Source organism: Leptonychotes weddellii, chromosome 9 (assembly GCF_054177405.1).
Source record: "Leptonychotes weddellii isolate Sample4059 chromosome 9, ASM5417740v2, whole genome shotgun sequence".
NCBI lineage: Eukaryota > Metazoa > Chordata > Mammalia > Carnivora > Phocidae > Leptonychotes > Leptonychotes weddellii.
The window spans coordinates 85,726,327-85,750,861 of NC_138377.1; the positions used below are offsets into that span (position 1 = coordinate 85,726,327).

General features: G+C 35.7%; 1 pseudogene; it reads right to left on the bottom strand.

Moving 5' to 3' along the window:
• Positions 1–9,458: 9,458 nt before the first annotated feature.
• On the bottom strand, positions 9,459–24,508 carry LOC102733561 (spliceosome-associated protein CWC15 homolog; annotated as a pseudogene).
• Between the last annotated feature and the right edge of the window lie 27 nt (positions 24,509–24,535).

Consider the following 24,535-nt stretch of genomic DNA (forward strand, 5'->3'; position numbering starts at 1 on the left):
AACCTATTGTTACACTGTATCATTTTAACAGATGTTTTGAATAAACAATTAAGTTTTTAAAGATACATAAAAATGCAGATATGTATTACTATACAAAGAAATAGGACACAGAGTTTATAATGAATTACAATTTTTACTGTATGCCTGCCACTCTGGAAAATGATTTGTTTAGCATTTAAAAGCCATACTGGTGTAGTATTATCTGTGGTTCTAAAGACTTGCTATAAAGTAGATTCTCTTCTCCCTCCCTCTCTCTCACATACGTATATGTGTGCATACACACCCACACAGGCTAGGGAAAGGAATCCCTAGACATAAAAGGAATAATAAAGATTAACTGATACGGTAATGTATTGGAAGGGGAGAATACATTTAGAAATAAATAACCCAAAAAAGCCACTATATATCAATTTACTGAGTAAGTGAATTACCGAATAAGTGAACTATTGATATATAATACAAATGAAGCCAGTATAAAATAATTTAACCATCATCTGGATTTTGTTATAACACATTAAAGTATAAATGCAACGAAATCATGTGTAAGTTCAGAGATAGTTTATGTCTTAAAAGATGCTACAAACCCAATTATCTTTCATAAAATGTTCTAGAGCCAAATAAATATTAAAAAATTCATTATTTGCCTCTATATATACCTATACAGTTAATCTATAAAGTAAAAATCAACATTTAAAACTCATTTGTATTGACTGTTAATATAATCAATAACCTCAAAACTTTTCATTTGTAATTAGATTTCAAATTTCACTTTTTAAAGAACAAAGTATAACTGGATTAAGTTCAACTGTAAAGATCAGAATGACTAAAAAGAATAAGAAAAGCAAATGATATCTCCACTTAAGAGGAAATGAAATCCCTTTCCCACAATCCCACAGAAGACTTTTTAGAGGTTTTTAAATCTTTTGGGATCGTTTGTATAGCTTATAACTCATTAGCAGCTAAAGTGTGCTATTGTTTTCTCTTCTTAATAACTCCCACAGTTTCCCTAAGAGAGTTTTGTATTAAGAATTGCTCCTAGGGGCACCTGGGTGGCTCAGTCGGTTAAGCGACTGCCTTCGGCTCAGGTCATGATCCTGGAGTCCTGGGATCGAGTCCCGCATCGGGCTCCCTGCTCGGCAGGGAGTCTGCTTCTCCCTCTGACCCTCCCCCCTCTCATGTACTCCCTCTCTCTCATTCTCTCTCTCTCAAATAAAAATAAATAAAATCTTAAAAAAAAAAGAATTGCTCCTAAAAAGTAATGCATCAAGAATCCAACCACTATTCACCACCTTCTAAACTCCCACCATTTCCTGTCTAAAGTGTTACAGTAACCTAACCGGTCTCCCTCTTTCTATCCTTAAGAACCCCCTCCTCCCCAACCAACTCTGTGGGCTATTCTCAACAAAGTGGCCAGAGTGATTCTTTGTCCAAACCACATTAGTCCTTTGCTCCAGTCTTGATCATGGCCAACAAAGCCCTGCATGACCCAGCCTTCTGCTATCTATCTTTCCAATCTCATCTCTTATTATTTATCTGTTCCCCATTCATTCAGCTCCTGCCACATTAGCCTCAGTGCTACTTCTCAAGGCAGGAGTAAGGCCTTTGTACTGGCTGCTTCTGTCAGCCTCTAAGACTCTTCTCCCATAGAACTTATCTGTTCATTTTCTTCATGACTTTGCTAGATGTTATCTTTTACAGATAGTTCTTCCCTGACTTTCCCATATAAAATATTCTGCATCACTCTATCCTTCTTAATCTGCTTCGCTTTTCATTATTGCACTTGCCATCAGTCATTTTATATATTTTTTAGAGATTTTATTTATTTAGGAGAGACAGCGAGAGAGGAGAGAATGAGTGGGGGGCGGGGCAGAGGGAGACGCAGACTCCCTATTGAGCAGGGAGCTTGATGCGGGACTTGATCCCAGGACGCTGGGATCATGACCTGAGCCGAAGGCAGACACTTAACCGACTGAGCCACCCAGGCGCCCATTTTATATTTTTATGAATTTACTTGTTTACTGGCTATCTTCCTTGACTAGAATTTAAACTCCATGAAAGCAGGTTCTGTCTGTTTTGCTCACTGCTGTTATTATCATCTGGCACATGTTAGGTGTTCAATAAAATCTGTTAAATGAATAAAATGACAAAAACACATTCAGCCCCCCATATGAAGAAAACTCTTTGGAAAAACTGGGACCACTTTAAAAAGGGTTTTTAGAGAAACTAATATGAAATTGAAAATGTGATTATTTTTTTAAACCATAGCTCTAAATATACTTCTTTTCTATCAGAAACTTGCTGTGGAATATCTGAAGATGACTATGTCTTATCACAAACAAGTTGGTAAATCTAAAAAATATGTGTAAAAGACAGCCTTTGAAAGAATAAACTATAAAAGTAAAATGTAAGTGCTTCTAAGCTAGATATGAACTTTGGCAATCACTTGATCTAGCCTTTTATTTTTACTTCATACTTAACACAGGCATAATAGAAGGATATAGATTAAGTCCCCTTCGTTCTTCTGTCCAGTCTCATACCGTATCTCACTACCTTCCCAAAGATAACTATCATTAATTTGATGTCTAAGCTTCCCAGTTGATATTTCAATACTTGTATTAGATGTACAAGTCTATAAGTAACATATACTGCTGTTCCAAGAAGCTTTTAAATGTTTATATAAATGCCTTTACATTATATATATTCTGCAATTGTCTTTTTTCATTCAACATTATTTTTGAGATCTATACTTTGATGAGGTTCGTTCATTTTAACTGCTGAAAAGTGTTCCACTGGGTGAATATGTCAAATTTATTCATCTATTTCTTTTTTTTTATTATTCATCTATTTCTTTACTAAAAGCCAATTTTATACTTCCCAGTTTTTCTTACAAACAATGCTGCAATAAACTTTGTACATGTCTCCTGGTGCACACATGTGAAAATCTCTCAGTTATAAATTCAAAAGTTAATTTTCAGGGGCTCATGGATGTATCTTTTCAATTGCATAATATATTACCAAGTGCTTCTCCCAAGCAGTTTATATCCATTTACACTTCCATCAGCTATATGATAGCCTCTATTTTCCTATTACTTTGTATAAATATTTGCCATTTATACATGATATATAATACACATATTAAACACTATCTTAATGGATATAAATTTCTTAAATTTGTTATTTTTCCCAATTGCTAACAATACTTTTCACCTGTTTACTGGCCATACGGATTTTCTCCTCTGTAAACTGCGGGTTCATATTCTTTGCCCATTTTTAAGTGGAGCTGACTATTTCTTATTAAGTTGTAGCAGTTCTTTATACACTATGGACACGAATCCTGTTACATATACTTAACTCTGTTAATTATATATTTTAATGATATCTTACTAAAGTTTAAATTTTTGATTTAGTCCAATTTATTAATTTTTTTCCTTCATGATCTGTGTTTTTTATCTTAAGACATCCTATTTAGCTAAAGTTTTAAGGACATATTTCATTCAAGTTAGCTTTTTCAAGTTTGATCTTTATTCGAATTAGAATGTATGGTATGGAGGGGCGCCTGAGTGGCTCAGTCGGTTCAGCGTCTGCCTTCGGCTCAGGTCATGATCCCAGGGTCCTGGGATCGGGCCCCGCATCGGGCTCCCTGATCGGCTGGAAGCCTGCTTCTCCCTCTCCCACTCCCCCTGTTTGTGTCCCCTCTCTCGCTGTCTCTGTCAAATAAATAAAAAATCTTTAAAAAAAGAATGTATGGTATGGTGTGATACATATTTTCTTTCTGGTAGGCCAACTGCTCCCTATTTTATTATGCCAAGTTTTCATGTATGCTTGACTCTATTTTTGGCTTTTTTTCTGTTTTGTTATTAATCTATGTGTCTCTGAGCCACCACTCTAAATTTACCAGTGCTTTAAAAATTAGGTCTAGTTATTTGATTACATGACCTTCCTTGACCATTTTCAGAACAGTCTTGATAATTCTTAGGCCTTAAATAATCCAGGTGAGTTTTTTGGTTTTTCCAATTTCACAAAATTACTGCTAAGATTTATACTGAGCTGTACTGATGTTATAGATTGAAGTGGGGGAGTTGATTCATAATTTATTTTTGTCTGTCTTTAAAAATGTCTTATAATTTTCTCTTTTTAAAATTATGTTTTCTAATTGGCTCTTGCTAATGTACATGCTGATATTCACAAAAACTATTAGTTTTCTATGCTGCCCTTGTATCCAGCAACCTTCCTGAACTTATTAGTTCTAACAGTATATAGATTCTCTTGTAGGTAACAATTTCACTTACAATTAATGAAAATATTTTTCTTCCTTTTCTGTCTTTATGCCTTTTTCTCCTCCTTTCTTATCTAATTACTTTGGCTAAAATCTCTAGTCTAAGGATGAAGAATTGCAGTAACAGCAGACATCCTGTTCTGTTTTCAATTTTTATTTCAAAGTTTTAATATGATGTAATATTCCATTTAGTGGGCATTTTATAACTCCCTACAATATTCCTGAATATTCAATGTTTTTATTGACTCGATTAAAATAAAATAATGCTTTGTGCTCGCTTCGGCAGCACATATACTAAAATAAAATAATGCTTCAATATCCTGATGTCCTGCTTCAGATAATGACAAAGTAACTTCCCACATATAACAATGACACATTGTGGACAAAATATAAAAACAGGCATCAAAATTAGAGTGACCAAAAGCAGGCAGCAACTAGAGGGAAGCATCCTTAAAAGAAGGGAACTGCACTGGGTAGGATTTGTAGTTATAAGGCTATTGTCTGAGGGCACTTATCCACCCATGCAACAATGATCACTGAAGAATAAGGCAGAAATGTGCTGTCTTACCAGCTGAGGAGGCAGAGGACAATGTCTGGGATCGCCAGAGCCACTGTAACATGAAAGATGAAATCCCAGAAAGGAAGGTGCCACAAAATTTCTTTATAAATTATGCCCAAATGTTTGGATAACCTTCCTCTGGGAAAGACTCCAAGGCCTCCAGAAAAAAGCAACAGTTGGAAAAAGTGGAAAGATCTGAGTTGAGTCTCCTTGCTGCTGCCTTTTACAGGAGTAATAATGTTGGGAGTTTGAATCCAGGGATGTTACACTCTACCAGGACAAAAAAACCCAAAAAACCCCACAACACTCAGAGAAAAATAACTGAATCCAAAGCCTACAACAATATATCACCCACAATGCCCATTACACAAGCAAAATTTACCAGAAAGAAGAAACAGGAAAAAGATAAAAGTCAAGATAAAAAAGCAGCTTACAGAAACCAAATCCTGAATGATCCATATGTCAGAATTAGTAGACAAGGATTTCTAAGTATTATAAATACGTCCAAGTATTTAAAGGAAAATATGGTCATAAGAAATGTATACATGGCAGAGGAGAACCTCAGCTGAGAAACGGCAGTTATGAAAAAGAACCAAATGGAAATTCTAAAACTAAAAAGTACAATGTCTAAAATGAAAATTCATTGGATTACCTTAACAGGAGATCAGATACAGCAGAAAAAGGGTCACTAAACTGGAAAATAAATCAATACATCTTATTGAATCTAAAGGAGAAAGAAAAAGATGTTCAACATAATAAGCAGAGCTTCAGAGATCTGTAGTACATCAAGTGGTCTAACTATGTACAGTTGGAGAGGAGAGACAACGAGACAGAAAAATATCTGATAAATGACCAAAAATGTCCCCAAATTGTGTGAAAAACACGAACTTACATATCTAAGCTCATTAAATTCCAAGCAGGATTATTACGAAGAAAACCACACATGGGCACATCACAGTCAAAGAGATGAAAACACAAAGATGAAAAGCAAATTTTGAGGGCAACTGGAGTAAAGTTAATATTATATGCACAGAAGTACTAAAGCAATTCAAGTGATAAAAGAAAATCCTTTCAACAAAGGCTGATGGAATAACTGGATATATCTATAAACAAATGAACATAACTCATCCTACAGCTAATTCTGAGTTGGATCTTAAAATTAACTATAAAAATTTAAACTATAATGCCTACAAGAAATCACAGACTATTATGACCTGAAAATATACAAAGATGTCTTGGGATGCAATAACCATTAAAGAAAAAAAATAAATTAGATTCTACCAAAATGAAAATCAACTGTATTCATCAAAAGACATCAATTAAAATAAACAAGCCACCAAACAAAAACAATATTTGCAAAACATATACCTAACAAAAGACTTATGGCTCAGAATATGTAATAAACTCCTACAAGTCAATAGTAAAGTCAATTAATAAGTAAGCAAACAACTGGAAATAGATAGTTCACACAAAAAAAGCAATATACAAATGTCCAAGAAGCAAATGAAAAGATGTTCAACATCATTAATCATCAAGGAAATGCAAATCAAAATCATAATGATATACTATTATATACTCACTAGGATGGCTAAAATTAAAAACAGAAAACACCAAGTTTGGAGCAACTGCAACTGTCATACATTTCTGTTGGAAATATGAAAGGTAAAACCACTTTGGAAAAATTCAGTTAAATATAAACCTATCTTTTATTGTGGCAATTCTACTCCTAGGTATTTATTTAAAAGAAATGAAACTGTGTATCCACAAAACAGGCTTGAACAAAAATGTTCATAGAATCTTTAGTCATAATAGCCCCAAACTGAAAACAATCCAAATGGAAGTCAATATAAGAATGGATATATTCACAGTACTCAGCAATTAAAAAAAAAAAACTTATGATACATAGAAACACATGGATGAATCTAGTAGATATTACAGTGAGCCAAAGACACCACCCAGAAAAGTTCACTCTATACAATTTATATGAAGTTCTAGCATAGACAAAATTAATCTATGGCAAAAGAAAAATTACAAAAAGTGTACATCTTGGGATGAGGATTGGGGTTGACTTGGAAGGAGCACGTATGAACTCTGTAATATACTGCCCCATTTCCCCTTTTCAGGAAAGAAGAACTTTGTCCTTCAGCTGCTAGTAGTGCTTCCAGCAGAAAGACTTCTGTTGTCAGCCCACTCTGGGGATAGTCTATGCTGAAGAAAACTTCACTCCCAAAGTCCTATCTCCTTCCAGGGACAAGCCAAAGTGGCTGATCAACATGGGGGTATAAAGGCCCAGCTCTTTGTTACAACTTGGGACAACTCTGATGGGTCATTCCAGCTTCAGAACTCTCTAGCACTGCACCTTAACTTTCCCTCTGCTTTCTTACATTCTTTCCACAGATGTGACTCTCAAGAGCATTCCCTAATGGTTCTTAAAATACAATTCTTGGACTAGCATCACCTGGGACTAGTTACAAATGCAGACATGTGGGCCCCACCCCACACCTACTGAATCAGAAAGCAGAAGTCCCAACCACCTGCAAAGAGCTTCCTAGCTTTCTGTGCCTCACTCTTAAATATACTCAGATAAGATAACAGAGCAATATATTCAGGAGATAAGAATAAAAGAAGAGATAGGAGGTACTTACTCCTCTTGGCTTTCTCTCTGAGGCAATGAGTTAGTGGCTGGTGAACCTTTTAGCAAATCTTATTAACACTTTTTTTTTTTTTAAGATTTTATTTATTTATTTGACAGAGAGAGACACAGTGAGAGAGGGAACATAAGCAGGGGGAGTCGGGAGAGGGAGAAGAAGGCTTCCCGCTGAGCAGAGAGCCCAATGTGGGGCTCGATCCCAGGACCCTGTGATCATGACCTGAGCCGAAGGCAGACGCTTAATGACTGAGCCACCCAGGTGCCCCTGTTAACACCTTTTTGAACTCATTAAACTATAAGCCTCTAAGACTTTGATCAAAAATTAAAATTAAATATATAAAAATTAAAAAAAAATCATGAACTTATCAAACAAGAAATGGCATTATCTATGGATATATTTGGAATTAACTTATGATTACTTTTTTCAACATTACTCTGACTACTTAAGTTTAAGAAAATTTTCCAGCAGCAGGAAAATATACATAAAAATACATTCACTGGGGCGCCTGGGTGGCTCAGTCAGTTAAGCATCTGCCTTCACCTCAGGTCATGATTCCAGAGTCCTGGGATCGAGCCTGCATCGGGCTCCCTGCTCAGTGGGGAGCCTACTTCTCCCTCTCCCTCTGCTGCTCCCCCTGCTTGTACACTCTATCAAATAAATAAATAAAGTCTTTTAAAAAAGTACACTCACCACTCTAACAATGAACCACTGATGCACATTTGAGCATTTTAAAAAAAGATAGTATTTAACTTAATATTTCATTGTTTAAATATTTTTCATTTTTATTTTTGAATAAAACTATTTTGTTAATTTTATCTGCAAATAACTTATGTTCAAATAATGTTTAATGTGAGTATTTTCCCTTTTTTTTGACATTTTCTAAATTGTTGATAATTTATTGTATTTCAAATCCACTGAACTTCTGGTCTCACAGGTTTTTAATAAAATTGTTAGTTTTATAAACATTTTATTTATTTTTTATTTATTATTTTTTTTAAAGATTTTATTTATTTATTTCACAGAGAGAGACACAGCGAGAGAGGGAACACAAGCAGGGGGAGTGGGAAAGGGAGAAGCAGGCTTCCCGCCGAGCAGGGAGCCCGATGCGGGGCTCGATCCCAGGACTCTGGGATCATGACCTGAGCTGAAGGCAGACGCTTAACCGACTGAGCCACCCAGGCGCCCCAAGTTTTATAAACATTTTAATTAAATAGTATCAACCTGGTATTTGGTATTAGACAAAAATAACAATATGTCAGTATCATAATTTTGCTGTGGTATTTTAACTACTAAGGCTATGGAACATGCTAATCATTCATCTTCCACTTCTTTCAGTTCAGGCTTTGCAAATCAAGTCAGATCAACACAATGTTAAGAAATAAAAATCCTTAAATAAAATCTTTAAAAAAAAAAAAAAAAAGAAATAAAAATCTTAATCCTAGACCTATGGAGTAGGGAAAAGAGGGAAACACAGCAGCAAGGAGAGTATATACTAATTTAATGAAGAGAGATACAGTTTGAGAAAGCATATTTTGTTTTCCCTAAATCGAATTACAGAGTGAAGCTGGGGAAAACTTTCTTACCTAGTGGGGTTATACAAAAGAGACAGTAATTTTAGGAAGTGTTAAAACAAACAAACAAAACCTTAGTCTAAGCCTACTTTACCTCACAGAAAACACTTCACAAAAATAACCATGTAGTATTCCCCTTTCTTCAGAGTTCTATATGATACAATTAATAAATTAGTAGTCATGGGCCAAACATATATAGAATATAATACATTGTAAGTAACAGTATACTTCAAAGAATAGAGACTGCTTGCTACAAACATTTCAGAAACTCTGTTTTTCCAGTTTCCACAAACTGTTTATAACTACGTATTACTGATAATATCATTCTAAGAGACTCCCACTCATCTCTCCAATAACAGGTTTGGCCTCCATCCAAAAGTTCAATACTATTTCTACATTTATTTAGAGTCTCCAAGTCTGAATTGAGAGTGACTCACAATTCCTATATACTTGATTCAAAATTCTTGTGTTGCAGAAATTGTGATCTGTGAATACCAGATATTAGACTTCACCCATGAAAAATCTGAAGTAGGAAAGGTACAGTGTAATATATCAACTGTAAGAAGCTCTTACATTCTATCTAGCCTTGCCAGGACAAGTCAAACTCTTAGCTTCCTCTTCCTATAAAATAATTAATTCTGTTAAAAGTATATTGACTTCAGATCCTTTTTGTGGATTATGACTTAGCTCACAGTCCATCAAAGTAAAAGATATTTTTACCTTATACTTTTCTATAATGAATAGGAAGCATTTACTTTTAGTTTGCTCAAATGAGAACAAACAAAATTTTTAAAATTTTACATTATTTTTTTGTAAAGATTTTATTTATTTATTTATTTGACAGAGAGAGACAGCGAGAGAGGGAACACAAGCAAAGGGAGTGGGAGAGGGAGAAGCAGGCTTCCCGCTGAGCAGAGAGCCCGACGTGGGGCTTGATCCCAGGACTCTGGGATCATGACCTGAGCCGAAGGCATACACTTAACTGACTGAGCCACCCAGGCACCCCCAAAATTTTACATTTCTAAAAATAACCATAGTAGTAGTGGCTAATTCTATAAAAGTTGAAAGATAAAATATATATATATAAAAAGCAAACTACCCTTAATCTCATCATCCAGAAATATTTATTTATATACTATGACTTTTTTTTTTTAAGATTTTATTTATTTTAGAGAGAAAGAATGAGAAGGGGGGAGGGGCAGAGGCAGAAGCAGACTCCTGCTGAGCAGGGAACCCAATGTGGGACTCCATCTCAGGACCCTGGGATCATGACCTGAGCCAAAGGCAGACACTTAACGGACTGAGCCACCCAGGCGCCCTCTTACTATGTCTTCTTAAAAATAACTGGGATCTGTTGGTGAGGATGTGGAGAAATTGGAACTGCTGTCTGCTACTAACAACAACAACAAAAAGAATGTAAGATGGTGTCGCTGCTGCAGAAAACAGTTTGGTGTTTCCTCAAAAAACAGAATTATCACATGACCCAGAAATTCTATTCCTAGGTATATACCCAAAGCAATGAAAATAGAAATGAAACAAAAATGTGCACATAAATATTCACAGATGCACTATCCTTAAGAATCAAAAGGTGGAAACAACCCAAATGTCCATCAATGGATGAATATACAAAATGTGGTACACATCCATATAATGGAATATCATTCAGTCACAAAAAAAAAAAAAAGATCCATACTAAAACCTGTATGAATCTTGAAAAATTTGTTTAGAGAAGGCAGACATAAAAGGTCATGTATTGTATAATTTCATGTATCTGAAACATCCAGAGTAGCTACATGCAACTAGAAAGCTGACTGGTGGTTGCCAGGAACTGAGGGGACAGGAAATTGGGGAGTGACTGCTTAAAGCATATGGGGCTTCACTGTGGGATGATGAAATATTTTGGAACTAGACAGAGGTGATGGTTACACAACATTATTAAATGTCACTCAATTGTGAACTTTAAGTGGTTAATTTTGTTATGTAAATTTTACCTTAATAAAAAACAACCTATGATCATAAAACTGAGAAAAATTCATATTGATACTACACTACCTAATCAACAAAGTACTAACTATGTTTATATTTATACCCCAAAATGCTTTTATTTTGTTTTGAATCGTTTACATTTTACAGTCTTCATTTAAGATTTTATGTATGTATGTATGTATGTATTTATTTATATGGGGGGAAGGAGCAGAGGGAGAGAGAGAATCTCCAGCAGACTTCATACTGAGCTCAGAGCCCTACACAGGGATAAATCCTATGACCCTAAGTTCATGATCCAAGCTGAAATCAAGAGTCGAAGCCCAACCGACTGGGCTTCCCAGGCACCCCCACTTTACAGTCTTTAATTAAGCACATAAAACTGTACTATTTTATTTCCCCATGAACATTTTGTGAAATTCAGATTAAAGTGTATCATTTACAAATCTTTTGTCTTTCTTCTGATCATCTATACCTCTTTGCAGTTCTTGAAAACAACATAATCATCTCACTTTTTTTTTTTTAATATTTTATTTGAGAGAGAGTGTGTGTGTGTGAGCAAGAGGGGCAGAGTGAGGAGAGATCTCAAGCAGATTCCACGCTGAGTGCGTAGACCGACAGGGAGCTCAATCTCACATCCCTGAGATCATGACATGAGCTGAAACCAAGAGTCGGAGGCTTAACCAACTGAGCCACCCAGGCGTCCCCTTCATCCCACCTTCTTTTTTTTTTTAAATTAATTAATTTATTAATTTATTTATTTTTGTGGTAGCGTTCCATCTTTTAACTTTGAAATTGGCCTAAGGCTGGAATGGGCCAGTGAGATTAAGGAGAGGGTTTCCACTCAACGTTTTCTATACTTATTCTTCCTTCTTCAGCTTTCTGCTCTTGTTCCTTCCAGGTCTGCTCTTCAGCAATTTTTAAAGTTTTTCTAGTTCCTCAAGAAGAGCTGCAGTATCATCATTTACTCTCCAAACTTTCCATCTTCTTCCTCTGCTAGAGGCTCATCTGCATCAAGGTTGGCAGGAGGAATCGGGTCTAACCAAGGCTTCTTTGACACTGAAGATGTTGTATGTTCTCCTGTTGGATGATTTCTTTTTATCTCTTGCTGTAGCTCTCTCCCTTCCAGCTCTGTCCTGAAATCGTGATTCCAAACTTCTTCTGCCTCCTGAATAGTTCATCTATATTTTATCTTTGTATGAGAAGGTCTCTACTTGAGTATTGCTTTAAGAGGTTGCTCAAATAACCTTCTCCTTTTCCTCTCCCATCTCTCACAGATTCAGAAGTTGGTCTAGCTGCTGTTGTCATCTTTTCTGGTTGGCTGAGGTCTGATATAGCAGCCTTCAAAAATCATACAGACACCATTATGCCTCTTCCCAAAATGCTTTAAAAATAGCCATTGTTCAGAGTTCTTGCCTGATCTTATGAACCTTTGGGGATCTGTTTTAAAAGTAATTTAGCTTCGGGGCGCCTGGGTGGCTCAGTCAGTTAAGCGGCTGCCTTCAGCTCAGGTCATGATCCCGGGGTCCTGGGATTGAGCCCCGCGTCAGGCTCCCTGCTCAGTGGAGAGTCTGCTTCTCCCTCTCTCTCTGCCTACTTGTTCTCTCTATCTCTCTGTCAAATAAATAAATAAAATCTTTAAAAAAAAAAAAAAGTAATTTAGCTTGTAGACCAACGCTTCTCAATGGGACACTGGTTTTTACAGGCATCTTTCTTTACTGTACAGTTTGTCCTATGCTTTACAGAATGTTAGGGTATTACTGGATGCTGCCCACTAAATGTCAGTAGACATTCTGACAACCAAAACTGCTCCATGTATTATCATATGTCCCTAGTTGAGAGCTACTACTCGAGTGTAGAGGACAAAGTTATTCATATGCTATGTATTGTTGACTCACATATAAGAAGTTCCCTAATATACTCAATACAATGCTCTACAAATGAGTTATTTCAAAAGTTCAAACTTTGTTAGGTATGAAAAGTGAACTTTTTGTTTTTTTAAAAAACACAAAATATTTTAAGCATTTGCTAATTTTATCAAAAAACTCATTTTCTTGTTCAGAAAATTAAAACTACTTTGTTTTTTTAAGATTTATTTTAGAGAGAGAGAGAGAGAGCGAACACACTTGCACAAGCAAGTGGGGGAGAGGGGGGGGGAGAGAATCCTGAAGCAGACATCCTGCTGAGCACAGAGCCTGATGTGTCAATCCCAGGACCCTGAGATCATGACCTGAGCAGAAATCAAGAGTCAGATACTTAACCAACTGAGCCACCCAGGAACCCCAAAACTAGTTTCAACTAGAAGAATTACAGTTACCAGATAACTTTTGCCTACTATTTAATTATTGATATTATTAAGTTTTCAACTTCTTAGTGACATTATTGCATTCATTGAGTTAGTATTTTATCTATTATTTTTTGAGATTACCAAGTTATAAGTATATAGTAAAGTTATAAAGAATACCATAACACACATGTTCCTGCCAATGACTTTGAACTAATCTGAATATTTTCTATCTTTTTTCCCTTAAGGAAGAAAACTTCATGGATATAACTGAAGCCCCTCTGGGCTCTTTTCCAATTTCACTTCACCATTCCTTTGTTGGTGGTGACCACTATCTAGAACTTGTTGGTTACCATTCTTATGAATGCTTATATTTTTACTACAAATATTCAGTACAGTAGTCCCCCCCTTACCTGTGGTTTTGCTTCCCATGGTTTCAGTTACCCAAAGTTAATCATGGTCCAGAAGCAGGTGATCTTCCTTCTGATGTATAATGTATAGTCAGAAGATCAACAGTAGCCTAGCGCTGCATCATGATGACTACATCATTCACTGCACTTCATTTCATCATGTAAGCATTTTATCACCCTCAAATCACCACAAGAAGGGTGAGTACAGTCAGATATTTAGAGAGAACATATTCACCTAACCTCTGTTCTAGTATATTGTTATAATTATTCTATTTTATTAGTTTGTTGTTAATCTCTTACTGTACCTAATTTATACATTAAACTTTATCACAGGTATGCATGATTGTATGTATAAGAAAAAACATAGGTACTATCCATGGTTTCAGGCATCCACTCGGGTCCCTGTTGGATAAGGAGGGGGGAAACTAATGTATGTCACTAAACAATATGAAGCAGTTTTGTTTACTTTATCAACATGGAGTTATGGTGCATGTATTATTCTACCTTTTCTCCCCCCCTTTTACCTACTAGGCTTTAGAAAAAGTGTATCTATTTTTATTCATTCTAGTTTATCCATTTTAACTGTTACTAGTGTTATGGATTGAATTATGTACCAATCCTCAGTACCTCACAATGTGAACTTATTTGGGGACAGCGTCTTATAGAGGCAATCAAGTTAAAATCAATCAGTCATGCGGGTAGGCTCTAATCCAATACGAAAGCTGTGCTAATGAAATGGGAAAATGCAGATACAGAGACATACAAGGAAAGAAGATGATGTGAAGAGACATACGAAGGCCATCTGCAAGCCAAGGAAAGCAACCTGGAAGATCCTTCCCTCATACCCCTCAGAAGGAATCAACCCTGATGACACCTTGATCTCGGGACTTCTGGCCTCCAGAACTGTGAGAAAATAAATTCCTGTTGTTTAAGTCACCTATTCTGTGGTACTTTGTTATAGCAGCCCTAGAAAATATACATAGTATCCCACTGTCTGAACATACTACTTTTTATTTATACATTCTTCCACTGAAAGACACCTATGGTGTTTCTAGCTCTATACTGTAACACACAATGTTGCAACAAACATTTGGCAAACAGATCTTGCTATGCACATTGCAACACTTTTTCTCAGACACATACATAAACATACATACACAAACCTTGCAGGGGAATTCTGGTATGTTGATCTTCAACTTTCTAATTATTGCTGAATTGCCCTTCAAAGTACACTCTATCAGCTGTGTATGTGAATAATTTCTTTACCCTCCCCAAAATTTGGTAATGACAGACTTTTGCCAATGTAACGTGTGTGAAATTATTTCACTGTTTTAATATGCATTACTCTATTAATGGAGTTTAACATCCCTACCATGTTTATTAACCAACGAAGTCTTCTTGTATGTACTTCCTACTCATATCCTTTACCCATTTTTTTTACTTTGTTGTTTACTATTATTATTCTTATAATGAGTCCTCTTTATACTTTGATACTAATCCTCTGCCAATTATTTGAATTACAAATATTTTCTCCCCATCTGCAGCTTGTTTTTCTTTTTGCGGTGTTGTTTTACAGAAAGCTTTTATTTTAATATATTCAAATTTATTAGTATTTTCCTTCATGAAAAGTGCTTTTGGTGTCTTGTTTTTAAAAATTTTTCCTTATCATGAGGTCACAAAGAGATTTATTTTCAGGGTGCCTGGGTGGCTCAGTTAAGCATCTGACTCTTGATCTTAGCTCAGGTCTTGATCTCAGGGTCGTGAGTTCAAGCCCAGTGTTGGGACTCCATGTTTGGAGCGGAGCTTACTTAAAAAAAAGAAAAGAGGGAGAGATTTATTTTCTTATAAATGTTTGCTTTTCACATTTGGTGTTTGAGTTTCCTTGGATTCTGTGTGTGATATATGTATATTTTTCATACAGATAACTAAAGGTCCAGTGATCCACCCTTTCCTTGTAGAGAAGGCTGCTGTCTTGTTTATGTGTTTCCTATGTCTAGCACTTTTCCTGGTACACATTAGGCAATGCGTGCTCAATAAAATGATGGATGGAGGGAGGAGAAGGGAGAGAAAGAAAGGCGAGGCAGGGATAGGAGTGTGGGAACGAGTATTCAGATCATGATTCTTGGTGCAAACTTAAGTATCAGAACCATACAAGACAAAGGGTATTAAAAACAGACTCGGGGTGGGCTGCAGGAAAATGGGCTTTCCAGAACCCCAGAATGCTGGAGGCAAAGATATTAATCATGCAACTGGGTAAGCACTCTGCTTTCTGTCTCCCAGGATGAGAATATGGCCTTGTTGGTGCTGAATTGGTTTAAAATCCAGAAAACTATGATGCTTTATAACTATCACTTGATTATTATGTTAAGTCTTTGTAGAATTTTAATGAAAGCCTAGGTATAAAGGGCAAAGATATACCATACATTTGATACAGCAACTCTAGGTGAACTTTTCCTAAAGGTAAGATAGCTGTACACACACAAGAAACCCCAGAGAGATCGAAAAAGCTTTAAAGATATGCTGCATTTACTACTACTCAGAATAGTCATTTGACTTCTGTATCCTTAACTACATAATCCAGGAACATACAACAGGTATATGTCTCTTCCCAATAATCCCTAACCTTAAGGTCAAATGGAGGGATGGGGGAGGGCACAGTGGAAATAAGGAGAAAGAAGAATGGGACCTACAATGACTTCTGCTTCAGTGACCCTCAACAGAAAAATAGCTCCCTAGCGCAAGACTATGATATCTAGCACAGTATAGCTGAGGAAATACATTCTATAAGAGTGAAAGGGGGCTTAGCCTCTTGATGAATGTACACAAAACCACCTACAAAGTATTCTTGCCAAAATATTAAACCATGTCTATGGAACCATATTTACATCTAACAACCAACACATAGGGGAGCAGAGATGAGAAATATGCTAAAAAGCAGCATGAGAATGAAATCAGCAAAACCCAGACCATGGGAAACTCCAGAGGACAAACGATAGTTTCTTCAACAGAAAAAAAAACTACAAGAAAAAATTTAAAAGAAGACCTGTAGATTAAGAGACAATCAACCAATAGCAATATAAGAATACCGATCAAAACAAATTACAAAGGAAAAAAATGAGACATGAAAATGAGAGAACTGTATGCTTGCAGATATTATGGAATTACTATTACTTTTCTTGGTAGCTTAATCATACAGTTGTATTTATTTGCAGATGATATGATGTCCTGGATTTTCTTCAAAATAATCAATGGAGATTTTACACACACACACACACACACACACACACATTTAGCTATGAGACTAGTTGTTGAAGCTGAACAATAAGGACATGAGGGTTCACTATATTTTCTCTTTCTGTATACAACTGAAATTTTTCAAAATAAAAAGTTTTAAAAAGGGGAGTGCTTAGCAGCTCCTTTCCAAAAGAAAAGCACATCATCAACCATGCAGGTCCTACAATTAAGAGACTAGTTTAAGACCTAAAAATCTTCTGGGGTGCCTGGGTGGCTCAGTGGTTAAGCGTCTGCCTTCGGCTCAGGTCATGATCCCAGGGTCCTGGGATCAAGCCCCCGCATCAGGCTCCCTGCTCAGCCGGAAGCCTGCTTCTCCCTCTCCCACTCCCCCTGCTTGTGTTCCCTCTCTTGCTGTCTCTCTCTCTCTGTCAAATAAATAAATAAAACCTTAAAAAAAAAAGACCTAAAAATCTTCTGATGTTGATTCAAACTATGAAGGACTTATACTCTATAAAACTACACAGAAAACTAAGAATCACAGCTTCATCCACTATATCCACTGCCTACTGAGTTATTTACAATGTTTCCTAAACAGCCATTCAGTGATACAGAGTATGTTACTAGTATTTGAAAGTTTATACGATGATTCATTTTAGTAAAGTTATTTTCCTTGTTTTGCTATTCTCCACATATAGACATCTTTTATTACTGATTGCTGGTTATCCCAAATGCCGAATTTTACTATTAAAATTTGCTGTAAAAGGACTGAAAAATCTGTACTTTGGGGAGGCAGGGTACTGAACAAATTGCATGATTTTCTTTAGTCTCATCAATCCGTGTACTTGCCCATTTTTTTTTCAATGCACAGATTTTCAGATTTATAATAAAAGTTCAAAGTAGTCAAATGAGAGTAAAGCATTTGTTCATGTAATACAACCTTTTAAAAACTAAAAGGAACCATTCAAATAAATTTATCCAATAAGAAACACCTCGGTATATGTAGCAGGAAAAAAACATGGTTTATGAAAGAAAGAATTCCAATTCTGCCACTACTAGCTATATGCCCTTTACTTAGATGAACTCTTTTTTTCTTGAAGTATAGGAAACCTCCTCTAAAGTTTTTTGTGAAGATTAAACAAGGTGATCTATATAAAAGTCATACTGCAGTAACGCACAGGTAACAGATATTTTTTTTTTTAAGATTTTATTTATTTATTTGAGAGAGAGCATGAGAGGGGAATGAGGGACAGAGGGAGAAGGAGACTCCCCGCCGAGCAGGGAGCCCAACGTGGGACTCGATCCCGGGACTCCAGGATCATGACCTGAGCCGAAGGCAGTCGCTTAACCAACTGAGCCACCCAGGCATCCCTTTTTTTTTTTTTTTAAAGATTTTATTTATTTATTCGACAGAGAGAACACAAGCAGGGGGAGTGGGAGAGGGAGAAGCAGGCTTTCCGCCGAGCAGGGAGCCCAACGTGGGATTCGATCCCGGGACTCCAGGATCATGACCTGAGCCGAAGGCAGTCGCTTAACCAACTGAGCCACCCAGGCACCCCAGGTAACAGATTCTTAGTAAACATTAAATGAAAGTAAATCTAGTCTAACCCTTTCATTTACAGTAAGAAAATGGAGAATCAAAAGGTTAAATGACTTGTGTAAGGTTACACACTGATTTTTATTTGGCCACATTATCTAGTAAAAATGCTCTTATTATACCAGATAATCATGCCTCTATTCTACACTTGGATTTTAATGAAGAAGAACAATTGTGTCCCAGTCTCATCATTTTGGAACTTCCTTCTCCAAAAAACATGAAGTATTGCCAGTAAGTGAGCTGGATGAAGGTTTCTGGCTAGCTCCCAAGACATACACTTTTTGCTGGGCTTCAATGCCCTCTAGTGCTGATCTGTAGAGGCAGCCTCTGGTTCCAAATATAGGCAAATTTACTTGGTCTATACACCACATAACAATGCCCATGAAAATAATGAAATGAAACATGAGGCACTGAGAGCCATCTATAAGGATGGCTCTGTTTTCCTTGGAAGAGGAAATTTTTAAGAGGTTTTACTTTCTTTTCAAAGTTTCAAAATTTCAAAATGCTTTTTACACTTTCTGTTCTTGTTTGAATTTATATAATAAACACATAAAGCTTTAAAAAACAAACTAAAACATGAGGCAGGACAGAATCATGTGGATAACCAGTGAGAATCACTCTTCTTCCCCTACTGCATAGCTTCAAAAAAAGAATGATAGAGCCATGCAGCTTAGTATCTTCTTATGATACATTATGAGAAAGCTACGTCAGAAATAAGGCAGATCATTAAAATGAAAAACACGTGGGGATAAACTTAAGTGCCCTCATTTTCTTTGGATGTATCTTAGATGTCACCAATAGGTGACGTGTGTGTAAGTCTTTTTATTTTATTTATTATTTTTTTTAGAGAGAGAGCGCAAGCTTGGGGGTTTGGGGAGGGGCAGAGGGAGAGGGAGAGAGAGAATCTTAAGCAGGCTCCACACCCAGTGTGGACCCCAATGTGGGTCTCAATCCCATAACCCTGAGATCACGACTTGAGCCAAAATCAAGAGTCAGATGCTTAACTGACTGAGCCACCCAGGCGCCCTTGTAAGTCTTTTTAAACTGAAAAGCATTAAGCCAACCTATTATTATCCGATACTTATTAGATTCTTAACTGAGATCCTAAAACAAGGAAACCAAAGTGGGAATCGCTGTAGAAGACCAAAGTTAAAATGAGATTTCTTCTAAGATGGCAGACTCAGGCAATGATGTTCAATACACAGATCAGAAATTATATTAATGTCTTATATAAACTGCTACAAGAATATTTCTTAAAATTGTAGTTGAAATGACTCTTGCATATACTGCCTTCACTCTTGAGACACAATTTATAACTCTTCTCCAGATTTTATTAGGGTAGCAAAGGGTTCAGTATCCCAATATCTGTTCCAAAAAATGTAACCACCATGTTCAATGTCCCTGTCCTCCATTTAACCCCAAGAATCATAGAACTTTTTGTCATCATGAAAAGGCAAAAAACATGAAAACTAATTTGATAGTTGTTACTAAAATTCTCCCCCCAAAAGCACTGAAAGAACCCAAAGTGGAGAGCCTGATCTAAAAATGTTGCTCCAATATATAAAGCAGAAGGCTATCTAAGGAGATCAAAGAAAACTCAATTTTCAAATAATGGTTTAGAGAGGAAGACACCAAGATGGATACATTTTAAAGGTAGAATAGTTATCAACGGAAATAGGCAAGATAAATTATTAATGATATAGTTAGAAAGAAAGATCTAGATTTTTCACCTTTCTCTATGTGCCTAAAGCACAATTCCATGTAGTAGGTCTGGCAGCGATCTCTTAGGATACTTCAAAGAGACTTATGAAATGAAGCATCATGAGATCTTAGGCCAAAAGTTTCCAAAACAAAAACGAATTCTTTCCTGGGCCAGAAAGCTTTATAAAAACTTAAATAATGAGTTTCAGTCTCTGAGACCTGTCAGCTCATGGGGAATATGTCTGTCTGAAAGAAATATAATACAGGCCACATAAGTAATCTTAAATTATCTAGCAGTCACATTAAGTAGTAAAAAAGAAAAAAAAAAAAGATGAAATTAATTTTAATAAAATATTTTATTAATACATCAAAATATTACCACTTCACAATATTATCTACTTCAATATATAATCAATATAAAAATTACTGAAATATTTTAGATCATTTTTTCATATTAAGTCTTTGCAATCCAGTATGTAATTAATACTTAACACATTTCAGTATGATTTAGCCACATTTCAAGTGCTCAACAGCCACATGTAGCTAGTGGCTACAGTATTGGGCAGTGTAGGTCTATGGCACAGTACATCTCACGGGCTATATTTAAAAGAATATAAGAAAAATTTGATGACTCCTTCAGAGGTGAGCATGCAGAGACAAAACAGGTTGTTACTCTTTAATTATAGGACTTTCTATGTATAAAAATGCTAATTTCTTAGACTGCCTTCAATCATGATACATGCAGAATAATTCCTTTCTAGATGTTATTAGAGCAGTAATCAGTATCCCAATATCTGTCCTCCAAAAAAAGAAGTGATTGATTCAATACCCAATTGCCCTTAAAACCAAGAATCACAGCCACAGATGATAAAGCATTTATATTTTACAACCAGTAACACAACACAGGCAGAAGATAGGTGTCCAGGTGTCAAGTATAAAAGGAGTACAAAAATGTGAGAAGCCAGCCTTATAACCATCTGGAACAGAGAACTGCAAGGTGACTATACACTAATGACATATTACCAATATTCTAGAGTTGTATTTTGTGAGGACTGTTCCTCCCAATATGAATAGGTACACCCCATGGAAAAAGTGGCCAAGATGCAAGTCAATTTAGGAATTGCTGAATTAAACAATATTAAACATATTCTAGGTTCCTCCATCCCCGTAATACCTGACTGTTCAAGGATCTTAATATGCCAATTAGTACTGTGTCCATTTGAGAGGAGTTTAAAAAGAGGGCTAGAGTACACAGCATCTCCCAAGTAATTTGGTGAAGAAATGTTATTTTCATGGATCTTGAGGAACAAGTATCCCAAATTAGAAAATGATGATCTAGAAGCACAGGTAAGACTACTCCCACAAGCCCAAGGAGAATCAATGGTACACAGGGTATTGGTAAGGCCTAAGCTGGCTCTGAGGGTCTAGTTCCTAACAATATTCTAATGGAAGCTCTGAGAACTAAATTATCAGGAAAACCATTTTTTATTTGGTCAAGTAAAAAAGGCAATGATCTATATTATTCTATCTGTAGAGCTATTATACTCACCCCTCATTCCTTCATTCAAGTAATAATGGCCATGAAATACAAGATTAATTTAATTAAAATTCTACCCAAAAAATCTCATTTTGGTCTTATTTTCCTAAAGACCAAAAAACAAAATTTATGTAATCAAATGGGAGTGACGGTCAAAAACCCATCCAATTGGTTCTAAAGCTGCTGCTAAAACTAGACATTTGTTGTTCACAAAGTTTAAAGAAGTAACCAAGCAACCAGAATAATTAATGTATATAGAAACATCTAAAATAACCACATTGTCTAGAACCAAAGGGATCTAAAATACATATAAGGGTGCCAATTAAGACAATAAAAGCAAAAAGAGTGCTATTTCCCCTAAGGAGGGGATTTTCTCTATGACTTGTGGAAGGTGTCACAGGCAAAACAAAGAACACACTCCAAAAAATACTGTGATTTCTCCAAATCCCTAATCTGGATTACATGCTCCCCCTACAGGATCAAAGGAGAGAAAACACAAAATGAAGGGAACACTCAAGGTAGAGAGGTTTTTTGTTTTTCATTTTTTTACAAGTCTTTATTATTAATTCTGCCCCAAATCTACAAGGTATTTAAAACATAACATACATGGCCCAGCTTTACTTTTTATTATTATTTAAGTGGTCTTTGACTCTATAATCCTATATAGAAAAGATTTGTCCAATAGCCAGGAGGAGACATTTAATTTTTGCCGAGTCTGGTGGGTATGAAATGGTTGTCATGATTTGCCTTTCTCTGAAAACTAACAAGTTTGAGCATGTTTTAGTGTTTTTTTCTTAAAGGTATCCTTTTAACGAAATGCCTGATTATAATTTTTACTCAAATTTCTGTTTGCTTCTCTGCAATCTGTAAGACTTCTTTATATATTTCAAATACTAATCTTCTTTCAGCTGTGTCGCAACTATCTTCTCTTAGTGTGTGACTTATGCTTTCACTTTCATTATGTTGACACAAGACAAACAAAACTTTAGAATTAAATATAAATGCTCAGAAATGCTAGAGAATTCTACCAAACACTTAAGAACACCAATTCTACAAAATCTTTTCCAGAAAAAAGAAGAGGGAAAACTTGCCAATTCATTCTATGAAGCTGATGTTACCATCATATTGCCAGTAATAGACACAGGAACAATGGAACACAACAGAGCACCTAGAAACAGACACATTCAAGTATGTTCAACTGACTTCTGACAAAGATACAAAAGCAACTCAATGGAGGACAGATTTTCAACAAATAGTGCTAGAGCAACTGAATGTTCAATGGTTAAAAAATGAGATACCACGTCATCGCCATCAGGATGAATTAAAAAAACAAAGTAACAAGTGTTGACAAGGATATGGAGAAATTGGAACTCTATGCCATAAATACTGTAGTCATAATTAGTCTTGGCATTTGAGATTGCAAGTGCTTAACTTTGTCCTTCAGGAGCATCTTGCCTATTACAGCCCATTTTCTATCTATAAAAAGCTTAAGATATGATTATGTGGTTTTATGGAAAACACTGTTTTGGTTAAAATTGCATTGAATCTGTAAACTTACTTGGTAAGACATGAAAAAGTTTTTATGGTAGTAGTACATTTTTCCATTTATTTAGGTCTAAATTATTTAAAAATCTTTCAATAAGGTTTTATAATTTTCTAAAATTTCAACTTAGATTAACAAGAATCTATTTATTTCTGTTACTGTATATTTTTAAATTATATATTTTTATGTAAAAATTTTATTGTATATACAAATGCAAATGACTTTTGCTAGACTATTAATAATTTCAATTTTTATGTAGACTGAGTTTTCCACATAGGTTAACCTAAGATAATTTTGTTTCTTCTAATTATTCCTTTTACTCATTTTTTCCTTTTATTTCTGAATGTGCTAAGACTCTGTACAATATGGGTAAGAGTGATAATAAGCACCCATACACTGTTTCTAATTTTCAAAAGAGTGCTAACTATACAAATCAAAGAAAGGACAAGAACCATATGATCCTCTCAAGAGATGCAGAAAAAGCATTTGAGAAAGTACAGTATCCTTTCTTGATAAAAACTCTTCACAGTGTAGGGATAGAGGGTACACACCTCCATATCATAAAAGCCATCTATGAAAAACACACAGCGAAAATCATTCTCAATGGGGAAAAATTGAGAGCCTTTCCCCTAAGGTTGGGAACATGGCAGGGATGTCCACTATCACCACTGTTGTTCACATAGTACTAGAAGTCCTAGCCTCAGCAATCAGACAATTAAAAGAAATAAAAGGCACCCGAATCCGCAAAGAAGTCAAACTCTCACTCTTTGCAGATGACATGATACTCTATGTGGAAAACCCAAAGACTCCACCCCAGAATTGCTAGAACTCATATAGGAATTCAGGAAAGTGGCAGGATATAAAATCAATGCACAGAAATTAGTTGTATTTCTATACACCAACAATGAGACAGAAGAAAATTAAGGAGTTGATCCTATTTATAATTGCACGTAATACCTTATGATACCTAGGAATAAACCTAACCAAAGTGGAAAAGGATTTGTACTCAGAAAACTATAAAACACTCATGAAAGAAATTGAGGAAGACACAAAGAAATGGAAAAATGTTCCATACTCATGGATTGGAAGAACAAATATTGTTAAAATGTCTATGCTACCTAGAGCAATCTATACATTCAATGCAATCCCTATTAAATACCATCAACTTTTTTCACAGAACTGGAACAAATAA